The following is a 13,605-nucleotide window of genomic DNA, read 5'->3' as shown; positions in this document are numbered from 1 at the left end:
GCCCTAACCTAAGACAGTATTCTCATTTTTAATATGGCAAGACACGCATGGATAATCTGGAGAGAAAATTCAATCAAATTGAAGTACAAGGGCGCTAAATAAACTGCATACTTAAACTAAATATAACACGCAATACATTGGAGTTTGGCATAAACTAATGCTAACAGGAAACATGCTGCAATATTTAACTCAAAAACATTCGATTCATGGAAGTGTTACAAATTGGCCCCATAGTTACATTGCTTTATAACCCATTTTGCTGCTTTGTTCGGCCCCACGAGATTCCCCACAATATTCCCAGCCCACACTTCATTGTAATCTATTCTGTTAACCTTGAGAAGACTGTTCTAGCATATTCAAAATGCACTGCTTGGGAACGGCGTTGCGACCACAGTGTCACACCTTCTAATTGAACAGAAACCCAGTACCTCTAAATAGTGGTTGTTTGAAAACCAATGCATCTCTATTATACAATAATATCACAATAGCACCCTCAAAATTCCTTTGGACAACTTAACTGATCATCTGTGTTTGAAAGGCCTTGCTGAGGGAGAAACAAAAGCTTCCATGTTTCTTCTGTCACCATCCTGGCTTTCCTTCCAAACAGGATGCAATCGGCAAGTGTCCCCGGATGTCCCAAGACCGTGGTCGGCGCTATACGAACGTAAGTTCGTTCCTACTTCCCTATTTTTACAAACAAACGTTCCCATGATAGCAACCACGAAATATCACCCGATGGAATATCATGTGTTGAGACCGAGCTGTCATAGTTTCATGTCTCTGCCTCATGCTTTACAAGCTTCAGTTGACAATACCAATCGCTTGCTCGATTTGATAGTTTCTTGTAAAGCAGTGGTTAAAGTATGAAAAGGTTATAATTCTCTGCAAGTCTACAATTAGGGAATAACCCCGCTGGAAATTGCTTGTGACATTGATGTGCACTGCCAGCTCTTCCGGACCGCCTCAGAATTCCCAGATCTGCCCCCTGGCGGTTTAATATTAGAGTTATGTTAATGTATGTTTTATTACCTTGAGGGATTTAGACCTCGGTGGCACTGCCGGCATTTGCTGCCCATCCCCAGACAAACAGACGGATTATTGGGTTTCATCAAGTTCAGAAACTGGAAAGAGATGCGATTTGTACAAGAAAATGTACAGGATAATGGCAAGTTTAGATAAAGTAGGCAAATGATGATTGTCGCCGTTAATTGATGATAGAAAAAAGTAGAGAACACAACTTTAGAGGTTGTGGTAAGATCTAATACGAAGATGTGAGTAAAGAGGTTTTTCTATGTGTGAGTGAAGAGATTGGAATGAGAACAGTCAATAAAGCTATGTACCAACGAGTCAGACATTTTCAGGGCAAGGGGAAGATGTTGGGGGAAAGTGACCAGGTGGATTCTTCTATAGAGTCCAGAATGGGCTCAATAAACATCTGAATTGACTGTTTTGAACTCTTACTATTTCGATGACCCCATGATAATTTATGACACGAATATAATGTCTACGAACAACTGAAAGAAGTAACATTTACATTGTCCAACTGAAAGGTATGCAGAAAAGGAAGAACGAAAGATTCTATCTACAATGACCATAACAGGCATATCTGCAGCATGTTCAGAGACCAGCAAGTTTGTGCAGCTCGTTCAACCCAAATTAGTTTCTTCGAATGTTTCAATTATAAAATAAGGAATAGCAGCAAAGCTTTAAAACCAAACAAGATGGTGATGGGATTGGAGTGTATTATCTTCCCCTCCAACTCTATTTTGATTTGATCCCTGCCCTCTCCCTCACTATTTGATCACGCAGCATTGCCGTCTGAGAAGGGTACTGCTTGTCACTGGCCATTCCAGGTGGCGGAAACTGAATAAAGATTTGACAGTCCTTCACTGTCTCACATCTGCACACACACAACATGGGTGCTGGGAAAAGAAAAAAAAGAAAAAATGAACCAGGGGAAAAAATTATTTTTTTTTAATTTGAAAAAACAAGACACTGATCACGTTATGAGCAAACGGGTGCTTGAAGTTACTTCGTAAAATGTAATAACTAGTGACAAAATTCTGGTACAATGGTATAAATGTATGTACAGCTCAGAAGATACTTATAGGATAAAAGTAAGGCCAATCTGTTACGTTACAGATATGTTCTTAGTTTGAAGATTGCTCTTTCTGAGGTGAAAGGTTTGGAAAAGTGATCACCAAATGCAATGCCGTTTGTAGTTGAATAGTCGGAAGCTTCTCCCATTGATGCACTGAGCAGACCAATTTTTGGGCCCGAGTGCAGGCTCCTTGATCTTGCTTTCTGGCATTGCACATTGTGACTTTTAGTAGCCTGATTCAGTACAACAATCCTTTCATTGGATTGCCTTCCTTCGATTCCCTGTTGAGACCCAGGTCTCTCCCTGATGTGTCTCCCGGATGGTGTCTCTCACAGTTCTTCTTGGAAGTCTGACTAAAATCTGTATCTGTCTGATACAGATCTAAACTTAAGGTGGATGCTATGCTAACTTCAATGAATCCTTGCTCCAGAGTTCCTGTGTATCCTTTTGGCCGTCCCGGAGATTTTCTCAGAAGATTTGAAAGCCTACACTTTTGGGAAGGCCCATTGTATTGACCAGGTGTTAATGGAATTCCAAATGTCTCCCATTCTGATTAATGCCGAAGTAACACAGCTGTGGGTCTCCGTTTCTGGCGACAGTTAACCAACATGGGTGGCGAGCCTTCTGGGGGTGAAATTCTGCATGAATGTGTCCATTTTAATTTGCCATATTAACCGTCTTTGTAACATGTATTGCATTATCATTGCACAGTCATGGCATGTCATTGTAGAAGGTAATTTCTCAAGGGACATTTGATCATGCAGTGATTCTGGACAGAGGGAGCCCAATTCGCTCATCTTCCGTGTCTCGGCTCTGTGAAAGAGCTATCCAGTTAGAGCCCCAGCTCCTCTGTTTATCCATTTCCTCCCATATCCCCTATGTTCAGGTATTTGGCTATTGTCCACTTTAAGTTATTATTGGATGCTCTTCACCATCTGTTAGCCAGTACATTTGCGATCATAGAAAAATATTCGCTCCCTATTTTTCCTCCTTCTACACGCTCTGCTGTTTTCTTTTCTCACATTACGCTGAATCTGGGCTATCGAACTGTCTGATGCTCGGGGTACTGCGTGCTAAAAGGCAAATATTCAACTACTAATGTCAATGAGATGGCACTGCCTGCTTTTCACTGTTTATGCTTGGCCGGAACACCTGAAGGGAACAGGAATACGAAGGGTACAGAGGGAGAAATATAGGCGGCGGTAGCTAGTCATGGGGAAAACAAAAGTGGAGGCGACGGGCAGCAGGGGATCAGATGCTATGTTCACCGCTGACCTTCCTTCCGAGTAATGTACGGCCACTAGGCTGGAGCAGCGTGGCGGACCGGATGGACGGTCTTTGAGGAAACCCAAGGCGACAGATTATCTCCCTCTCAGGCAAATAAGCAATCGGGACGTGATTTTAAAAATGAGGCGTTTAAGGTCTTATGTGAGTAATGATGCTTAATTTGAATACAATTGTCTTTATTTGTTTATATTTTGATTGAAATAGGCTTTATTTCACCGTCGAATGTTCCGGTTAGAAATTTCTGTTGAGAGAGAGCGTTCGGTTCGCTGTGGAACAAATGTATGTGGCGCAATATTGCCCTCTGGTGCTGGAATGATGTATGACACAGCGTGAAAGATAAATTCTCATCACTGGTTCGGACGTGATGCTACGCACTTCTGGACTAGGTGGAACTTGACACTACCACTGCAGCACAAGAACCCTATGGTCGGTTTAGGATTCAGTCACCTGGTGTTGCTTTGAGACTGTCCTTCAGATGTTGACATATCAGTGAATTTTGGAAAAAATGTGTGCGTTCAAAGTTTCCATGCAAAAAATTCTGGAAAAGGAGATAAGCATGTACCCAAGGTTTCCCTCATCCTAGTGGCTACCTTTGTGAAGGGTCTGTTTCCATGCTGTACATCTCTATGACTCTATGACAAATACCAAGTGTCACTATATACTGAAGTTCTACTTGTCCCTGGTGTTAGGTAGAATGGGTCTGGCCTCTGAACCATGGAACATACTAAATAGTTGGACCGTTGTGTATCACCTCTCCTTCATGGAGAAATTCACAACTAAAAACACCCCAGACCACAAATTCATCAGGAAATGGTCAGCAGATAGCATCCTGGAGACCCTCTAGGAAAATGAGGTGGATCCTGTTGGGTGGTTCCCTGATCAGACTGTCAAAGTCATTGGCAGAATGCTCATTGCCAGAACTTTCCAATAAGCACTAAGACATCAAATGGCTGGTGGTGAGAAGAGCACTATTTGTTAGCTCTTTCATGTGTGCCTGCATTTTGTGTGTCGCTGCCAGCTGCATTTGAGCCAGCTGCAGGAGTAGGGGGCAAGGGGGGAGACTGTCACACCTCTCCTATTGGAATATGCCTTTTCAAAGAAGATCTGAGAGAGCTGCACTGATTTTTGTCGGAGTTTATCCCAAGCCACTGCGTGAGACAGGACTCTGTACTCTATCCCTGGGACATACACCGAGACAAACATCAACTGCACCTGGAAGACCATAAACTCTGTGAAAGACGCTCTTTGCTCTGTTCCAAACTGGTTAGTTTTCCAATAAGGCGACCTTGACTGAGTGTTGTACATTCCAAGGTCCAGGACTACGTGCTGAGGGATGCACTGAAGCTTGGGCAACCGATGCCAAGGCACAGTGGGAGAAAAACACTGAGTGAGGTTTTTCAGCCAATGTACAATGAGAGGGGGTCCACTCAGTTACTGGACTCTCCCAATGCCTCTAATATATATAAATAGTACCTCACATATTTGGGAAATCCCTTGGGCTTGTTTGCTGTAACTACCAGTAAGGTCACACTCCAATATTTATCAATTCTACATATGTAAATAATACAGTGTCAAATAGCTCGAGTGACTACGTAAACGATGTAATGATTCTATTATGAATAAGGAATATTTTTGAAATAAAAAGAAAATTGACCAAAAACTGAACGGGACTATATAATTACAATGGCTCCAACAACAGATTAGAGGCTAAGAGTAACTCACCTCCTGACTCCCCACAGCTTGGCCACAAGGCACAAGAACAAGCATGGTGGAATACTCCCATCTTGCCTGGAAGAGTGCAACTCCAATGACTCACTTGACACTATGCAGGCCAAAGGATGCCTCCATTATTGGCTCTACATCTTCTCCCTCCACCACCTATGCTCAGTTGCAGCAATGTGTAGCATCTTCAAGCTGCCTGCAGAAATTCACCAAGTCTGCTCAGAGATTAACTTCCAAACTCATGACTACTTCCACCAAAATAGAAAGGATGAGGACTGCAGATGTTTGGGAACACCACCACCGGCAAATTGCTTCCCAAGTGGGTGGCACGGTGGCACAGTGGTTAGCACTGCTGCCTCACAGTGCCTGAGACCCGGGTTCAATTCCTGCCTCAGGCGACTGACTGTGTGGAGTTTGCACATTCTCCCCTTGTCTGCGTGGGTTTCCTCCGGGTGCTCCGGTTTCCTCCCACAGCCCAAAGATGTGCAGGTCAGGTCAATTGGCCATGCTAAATTGCCTGTAGTGTTAGGTAAGGGGTAAATGTAGGGGTATGGGTGGGTTGCGCTTCGGCGGGTCGGTGTGGACATGTTGGGCCGAAGGGCCTGTTTCCACACTGTAATGTAATCTAATGTAATCTAATCTAATCTAAAGTCATTCAGCATCCTGAGAGAAAATAAGAAGTGTCATTTCAAGTCCAATAACCGTTCATCAGATGACAGGTTCTTCTGACCTGAAATGTTAACTCAGTTATCTCTCCACACATGCTGCCAGACATTCTGAAGTTCTCCAGCAACACCTACCCTTAATTGTATGTTCAACAATTGCAAAAATCTTCAGTCAGAAGTGCCAAGTGGATGATCCATCTTGGACTCCTCCACTGGTCCCAGTATCACAGATACCAGTCTCCAGTCAATTTTATTCACTCCACGTGATACCAAGGAGGTACTGTATACAGCAAAGGCAATGGGCCCTGATAACATTCCAGCAATAGTACTGAATATATGTGCTCCAGTACTTGCCACTCACCTAGCCAAACGCTTCTAGTAAAATTACAGCACTAGCATCTACCTGACAATGTGGAAAATTGCCCAGGAATGTCCTGTACACAAAAACGCAGGACAAATCCAACCCAGCCAATTACCACCCAAACAGCAAAATGATGGTAGGGGTCATCAACAGTCCTATCAAGAAGCACCTGCTCAGCAACAACCTGTCCAGTGACCCCTATTTTGGGTTTCGCCAGGGTCACTCAGCTCCTGATCTCATTACAGCCTTGGTTCAAGCATGGACAAAAGAGTTGAATACCAGCGGTGAGGTGAGAGTGACAGCCCTTGACATTAAGGCGGTATTTGCCCAGTATGGCATCAAGGAACCCTGGCAAAACTGGAATCAATGGGTATGGGGGGAAAAGACTCTTCTGGTTGGAGTCATACCTGGAGCAAATGAAGATGGTTGTGGTTGTGGAGGCTCACTCATCTCACCTCCATGACATTTCTGCAGGAATCCCTCAGGGCTGCGTCCTAGGCCCAGCAATCTTCAGCTGCTTTGTCGTTGATCTTCCCTCTGTCATAAGGTTAGAAGTGGGGATGTTCATCAATGATTGCATGGTGTTCAGCACCATTCACCACTCCTCAGATACTGAAGCAGTCCATGCTCAAATGCAACAAGATCTAGGCAATATCCAGGCTTGGGCCGACAAGTGGCAAGGAACATTCATGCCACACAAATGCCAGACAATGACCATCACTAATAAGAGACACTCTAACCACTGCCCTTTGACATTCAATGGTATTACCATCACTGAATCCCCCACTGTTAACATCTTTGGGGTTACCATAGACCAGAAACTCATGTGGATTCACCACATAAACACAGTGGCTACAAGAGCAAGTCAGAGACTATGGATACGGCAGCAAGTAACTTACCTCCTGACACCCAAAGTCTATCTACTACTTAAAGGCACAAGTCAGGAGTGTGATGGAATACTCCCCACTTGCCTGGTTGGGTGCAGCTCCATCAACACTCAAGAAGGCTTGACACCATCCAGGACAAAGCAAACCACTTGATTGGCACCGCATCTACAAGCATTCAATCCTTCCAGCACCAGTGCTCAGTAGCAGCAGTGTGTTCTGTCTACAAGATGCACTGCAGAAATTCACCAAAGATTCTTAGACAGCACCTTCCAAATCCATGATCACTTCCATCTAGAAGGACAAAGGGAGAAGGTACTTGGGAACAACACACTAGCAAGCTCCCCTCCAAGCCACTCATCACCCTGACTTGGTAATATACCGCCATTCCTTCACAATCATTGGGTCAAAATCCTGGAACTCCCTCCTTACTGGAATACAGCAAGTGGACTGCAGTGATTCAAAAAGGCATCTCACCACCACCTTCTTATGGGCAAAAAGCTATGGGCTATCAATGCTGGCCAGCCAGCAATGCCCAAGTCCCACAAATGAATAAAAAATATCATCTCATAAAAAGGATAGCATCTCATCAGCCTTCTTGGTTATGTGCTGTCCCATGCACTCTAATCTTTTGTAGCTCATGCATGAGAACAAGGGAAAGGGGATAGGGTGGTATTAATGCTGATGATGGGGTGAGGGTGGAACTTGGAAATTGAGTACATGGGGGTAGAGCACAGAGAGAGAGAGAGAGAGAGAGAGAGAGAGAAAAGGTCCAAGCACTAAAGAGATAGCTGAGGATAAGCCAAGAGAATGCTAAATGCAGTGCATGATGTTGCAAGAAATGTGAATAGTTGAAAATGGGTTTGTGGTGCAGGGAGAAATCCATGCAACACAGGAGATGGTGGTGGGTAATGAATGGCCTGTGTCAGGCTTAGTTTTAAAACCATTTTGAACATTTCTGATTCTTCAGCCATTGAACACTAAGAGAGACTGAAATGATGAGAACTTCAGCAATTTTGATTCTCACTTCCTTCATTATCCTTGGATATATCATTACTGTTCCAGTGCAATAGCAAAGTTCATGATAGTCTGCCTATTCAATTTCCCCTTCTTATTGATTCTGAATCATTTTAAGTGTCTGAATTATCTTCTCTTTCACCATTATCTTCTTCCTTTGTAAACAAATGTGAATGTCTCAGCTATGTCCTGTGCCTCTATGTGAAAATCCCTTTATTTGGCCTTAATGTACCCCATGCCTCCTTTTACTGAACCTTGTGAGATCTTTGGTTGTTTTTAAAGTTGGAACAACAGAAGCAACCTGAAATGGTGAGGTCAAGCTCCCAAAGAACCAGAACATTATTTATAGTTTTAGCCTTCAGTGACAGTTGTTGGGATCTTGAAGCCAGGTTTAGAAGCTGCAGTACATCTCTCCGTGTTGCTCTCTCTCTCTCTCTCAGAGCTTTCTCTTAATGTTTTTCCTCCTACTTGAGAATTGCATGTGAGACAATCTAATGTACTGAACTTGCCTTTGCCAAAGGTGTGTTTTTGGGAAATTGCTATATTGGAACAGTTAATTAGCAATAATTCATATGTATATTGCTTTGTTACTTAAATGGACAACTGCAGAAAGCTGCAACACAAGGGACTTGGGTGCAATCATACACATATCACAGAAGACTTGTACACATGTGCAGCAGGTAATCAGAAAAGCTAATGCATTACTGTCCCTTATTTCAAAGCGGTTGGAATACAAGTGTCAGGGAATCTTACTGAGACTTTACGAGATGATTGTGAGAGCACAGTTGGAGTACAATAAGCAGTTTTGTTCCCCTTATTAAGGAAATATATCAATTCAGATAAAGTTCACTGGGACAAAGAAATGTCACTGGACCAAAAACATTAACTCTATTTTCTCTCCACAGATGCTGCCACACCTGCTGAATTTTTCCATCAATTTCTGTTTATCTTACTAGGAAGATTCTCAGTATGAGGCAATTTTCTTATGAGCAAACCACGAATTGGATTCTTAAGGGCTTTGACGGATTAAATACTGAGCAGATGCTTCCTGTTATGGGGAAGTCTCGGACCAGAGGACATAATCTCAGAATACGAGGGAGACAACCTAAGATGACATGAGTATTGTGAGACTTTGGAACTGCTTGCTACAATGTCCTGTGGGGGGATGGGGGAGCCTTTAATATAAGACTGAGATAGATATATTCTTGATGAGCAGGGGAATCATGGGTTTGGGGGGAATGCAGGAAAGTGGATGTGCTGAATGTCAAATCAGCTGTGACCCTTCTGAATGGCAAAGCTGGCTCAAGGGGTGGAACGGCCTACTCCTGGTGCTATTTCTAATTATAGAAATTGATAGAAATCAACTGTAAATATAGTTTTACTTTCTTCTTTAAAGCCAGTTCATTGATAATGCATTTGGAGCCGCAACACCAAAGCAACAAAGAGCCTTAATAAAGTTTGATTTATATTTTGACATTATAAATTGAGAAACACTTTCTATCATTCAGGTCTCAGTGTCAAGAGACTTCCATTTAAACTGGTCGTGAAGGAAATAAAAAAGTCAGAAGCTAGTATGAAATTATTTGCTCAGATAATTAATGGAGTATGGATTGCTTCATTGCATCATATTTGAAGGAGAGATTATGGCACTACAAGATGAAAATTAAATAAATATTGGATTAAAAAGAGATATCATGAATGTGGAAGAAATTGTCATAGGATCAGCTCAGCAAACTTTCCAGCAAAGAGACAATAGTGCTGCCAACTTCTACAAGAAGGCAAAAACAAAATACCTTCACTTAAAACGCGAATAAGAAATGAGGATGCAAACGGAAAATGATACATGGGAAATCCAGGAATAAAACGAAGGCGATATCCTTCTGAAAAAATAAAGTGCTCAGTATGCCAAAGTGAGATTAAGACACAGTGATGATAATTCTGGAATCATTCAAAGCCAGTTGAATCAGAACAAGAAAGTAATTCTGGAATATTGATCGATGAAACAATTGAAACTGCTCAAAAAGATGAGCCCAGAAGAAACAGAAATAGGTGTAGGCCGTTCAGCCCCTTGCCACTGTTCCACCATTCAATAGGATTATGGCTGATCCAAAATATTTCACATCCACTTTCCTACATTTTCTCCACTACAATTGATTCCCTCAATGATCAAGAATTTATCTATCTCAGCCTTATACAGACATAAGGGCTCTGCCCCCCACCCCAGTTCTCTGTAGCAATGAGTTCCAATTCCTCTTCCGAGGAATTAAATTTCTCTTCTCATCTGTCTTAAAATAACATCTCTTTCTTCTGAAACAATATCGCCAATTCAAAACTGTCGTAAGAGAGGAAATGTCCTCTAAAATTCACCCTGTCAACCCCCTTAAGAATCTACAACAGCAAGTATCTAGTGAAGGAAGCTCAGTGTATAGAGAAGGTTAAATCCCCCATTTTCATTTTGAAACTAAACTGCCCCTAAACCTACATTTGAAAACTCATTCTCTTTGCTGTTAAAATGATGACAAAATTGTAAATCATGTAGTAACACAGAACTTGAGTATTTCTGGAAAAAAATTTGTCGAAATATTTCACCAGATTTCAAGTATATTGCTCAAACATCTCGACGAATGGTGGGTGGTATTAAACAACAGATCCTCTCGGCTGTTTGCAACAAGTAAGGTACAGATTATACCCAATCAGCCCATGCTTCCAAATCCCAAATCACGCGTCTAACATTGGATGTAAAGTTGCAAGTGGACAACATTTGCTGGATATTCCATAGTGTGTGAAGAATTGCAGAGCAACCCATTTTGGGGCAGTTGCTTTGTTTATTGGAATTAACTTAAAAATCACACAACACCAGATTATAGTCCAACAGGTTTAATTGGAAGCAATAGCTTTCGGAGTGCCGCTACTTTATCAGGTCGTTTCGGAGCGGCGCTCCGAAAGCTAGTGCATCCAATTAAATCTGTTGGACTATAACCTGGTGTTGTGTGATTTTTAACTTTGTACATCTCAGCCCAAAACCAGCATCTCCAAATCAGAAATAAACTTAACTGATTACTTGGCCTGTTTCGGCTTTACTTATCTTGGCTTGAAAACCCTGAAATCTTATGGAGGAAAAGTTTGGAAATAAAACATGAAGATGGATTTGAGATCGAAGAGAAACTAATTATGGTTAACTTGGAGGAATGAGTAGACGTAGAAAATATTGAGACTGCGTGCATACCTTTGCAGGAAATCGAAGACAGATGTAAGCAGTGAAAGGAAAGATAGTAGACAATAGACAATAGGTGCAGGAGTAGGCCATTCTGCCCCTCGAGCCTGCACCGCCATTCAATATGATTATAGCTGATCATTCCTAATCAGTATCCTCTTCCTGCCTTATCTCCATAACCCTTGATTCCACTATCTTTGAGAGCTCTATCCAACTCTTTCTTAAATGAATCCAGATGAAGAAATTAGAAAATGAAAGAAAATACAAGTGCGTCAGAATAAAATAGGAATAGAGGTTAGTATAATGGCAATATACTTATTTTTGTTTGGTGGAGACGGTGACTAAAGGTAACATCACTTGCTGAATAATTCTGAGGTTCAGAATAATGCTGTGGGGTATAAATAAAAAGTGCTGGAGAAACTCAGAAGGTCTGGCAGCATTGGTGGAGCGATGAAGATTTTGATAGGAAAGTGAGGCGGGAAAGTAATGAAAAAGCGTATAAAAATATATGTCTATAGGATCAGGGGCCCTTGAGCAGATGTGCGCAAATCATTGTAGGTGGTAGGGCAGACTGAGAAACCAGTTAAAAATTGACACAGCTCCTGCGCTTTATAAAGAATCTCAAAGTATAAAACCAAAGAGTTTATGGTGTAACTTCATAAAGGGTTGCCTGGACTCAGCTGCCGTATCGTGTTCAATTCTGAGCCACACATTGCCGGGCGGTTGTGGAACTACTCAACCTGATTCAGAAAAGAGTTTTGAGAAATGGTCTAGTGATTAGAGACTTCAACTTCTGGATAGATTTGACAAACCGGGTTTGTTCACCTCAGAGAGGGGAAGACCAAGAGCGCATTTGCTGAAGGAGTTTGTCCAGAGGCGCCGCTGCTCCTGGATTTGACATTGACAATTTGGCGTTCCGATTCGGATTCCTTTGGCAATGAATAAGCAGTTCTACAAGAGTCCCTTTTCAACCGTTTTGTCCAACAAAATCCTAACAGGACAATCTAGTACATCGGCATCAAGATAATGTGATTGCTGCGTTCGTGAATTACCGCATTTTGTCATATTGTTAAAACAGTGTTGCCTATTGCAAGGTGCAGCTTAAGTTGAGAATTAGCCAGTTGCTCATGTGCGAGGTTGAAGTGTCTGCATTGTAAACAGCTCCTCTGGCAGAAAGAAAAACAGAAAATGCTGGAGAAGCTCCGCAGCTCAGGGAGCACCATATAGTGAAACAAGGATAATGTTCCCAGTCCAATTGGATTCTTCAGAACTCAGAAATATAATCTTTTGAAGGAGAGACATGTTGAAATCGAAGCGTTACCGGTCGTTTCCTCTATAGATGCCGCCAGAGCTGCTCAGTTTCTCCAGCAGATTTCGAATCTCCAACACAAGATTGGGCTGGGTGGCTGGGAGGGGAAGGAATGAAGCCAAAACAGTGATACATCCCACTGAAATGTAGCCTGTTATTTTGTAGGTTAGTACACTATAATGGAACACACGTGTAAAGGAGGGCAATTTTGACTTCAACAATAAATAGCACAAAAATCTCACGATTGAGGGTAATTTTATTACACGATAAAAGTTGCAAGAAGGTACTGTTAGATGAGTAGGTTATCGTGCATTATACACGTGGAATATCCGACTTCAGTGTAACAACGTGTACATATAGAAACACTAAATATATCGTTGACATTTGCTTATTTTGTGCTTTACCAAAGGCTGACTGCATTGCTTATCTCTGAGCAGCTCCTGTCCGGGGATTTCCCGTTCTAAAAATGGTGACAAAGACAGCATCTAAGTCAGAGGACTGCAAGCAAAACATGAACCCCTCACAACTCTCAGTGATTTATAATAATATTACACTTACACCCTTTAAATTCCAAATTGTCAACTTTATTCAATGCTAATGTAAATACACAGGAAAAGTCTGAAGCCCCGAGAACTACGACTTAAAGACGTTACGTCACTCGAACAACAATTTGTTCAGTTCAAAAGACCGATCTTTTGCAACTATTCGATTTACAACATTTGGAAATTCGCCATAAACGGGATTTGTTGTGGCCCTATTTCCGCGATGGCGTCCTACAGACAGCATCAAACCTATTCCCCTTTCATTCCTTCGCGAAACATCTGTATTGTTTAGCAATACCTCATGAATGTTGCCCCATGACACATATAAGGGAGGTCAGTTCGTGAAAGAACTACCCTTTGTATTAATATCAATGCCTGAAAGCCCAGAAATTTTACAATTAATTTTTGCTGGAAATGTGTGAATTAAAGGAGCATTCCAGCAATGTGACAGCAAGGGTAAAAATAGAGTTAACAAATTAGATTAGATTAGATTACTTACAGTG

This window comes from Chiloscyllium plagiosum, unplaced genomic scaffold (genome assembly GCF_037043375.1).
Source record: "Chiloscyllium plagiosum isolate Xiang-an unplaced genomic scaffold, Cpla_swu_hap1 HiC_scaffold_24, whole genome shotgun sequence".
NCBI lineage: Eukaryota > Metazoa > Chordata > Chondrichthyes > Orectolobiformes > Hemiscylliidae > Chiloscyllium > Chiloscyllium plagiosum.
Note: the sequence above shows the minus strand (reverse complement) of the source record.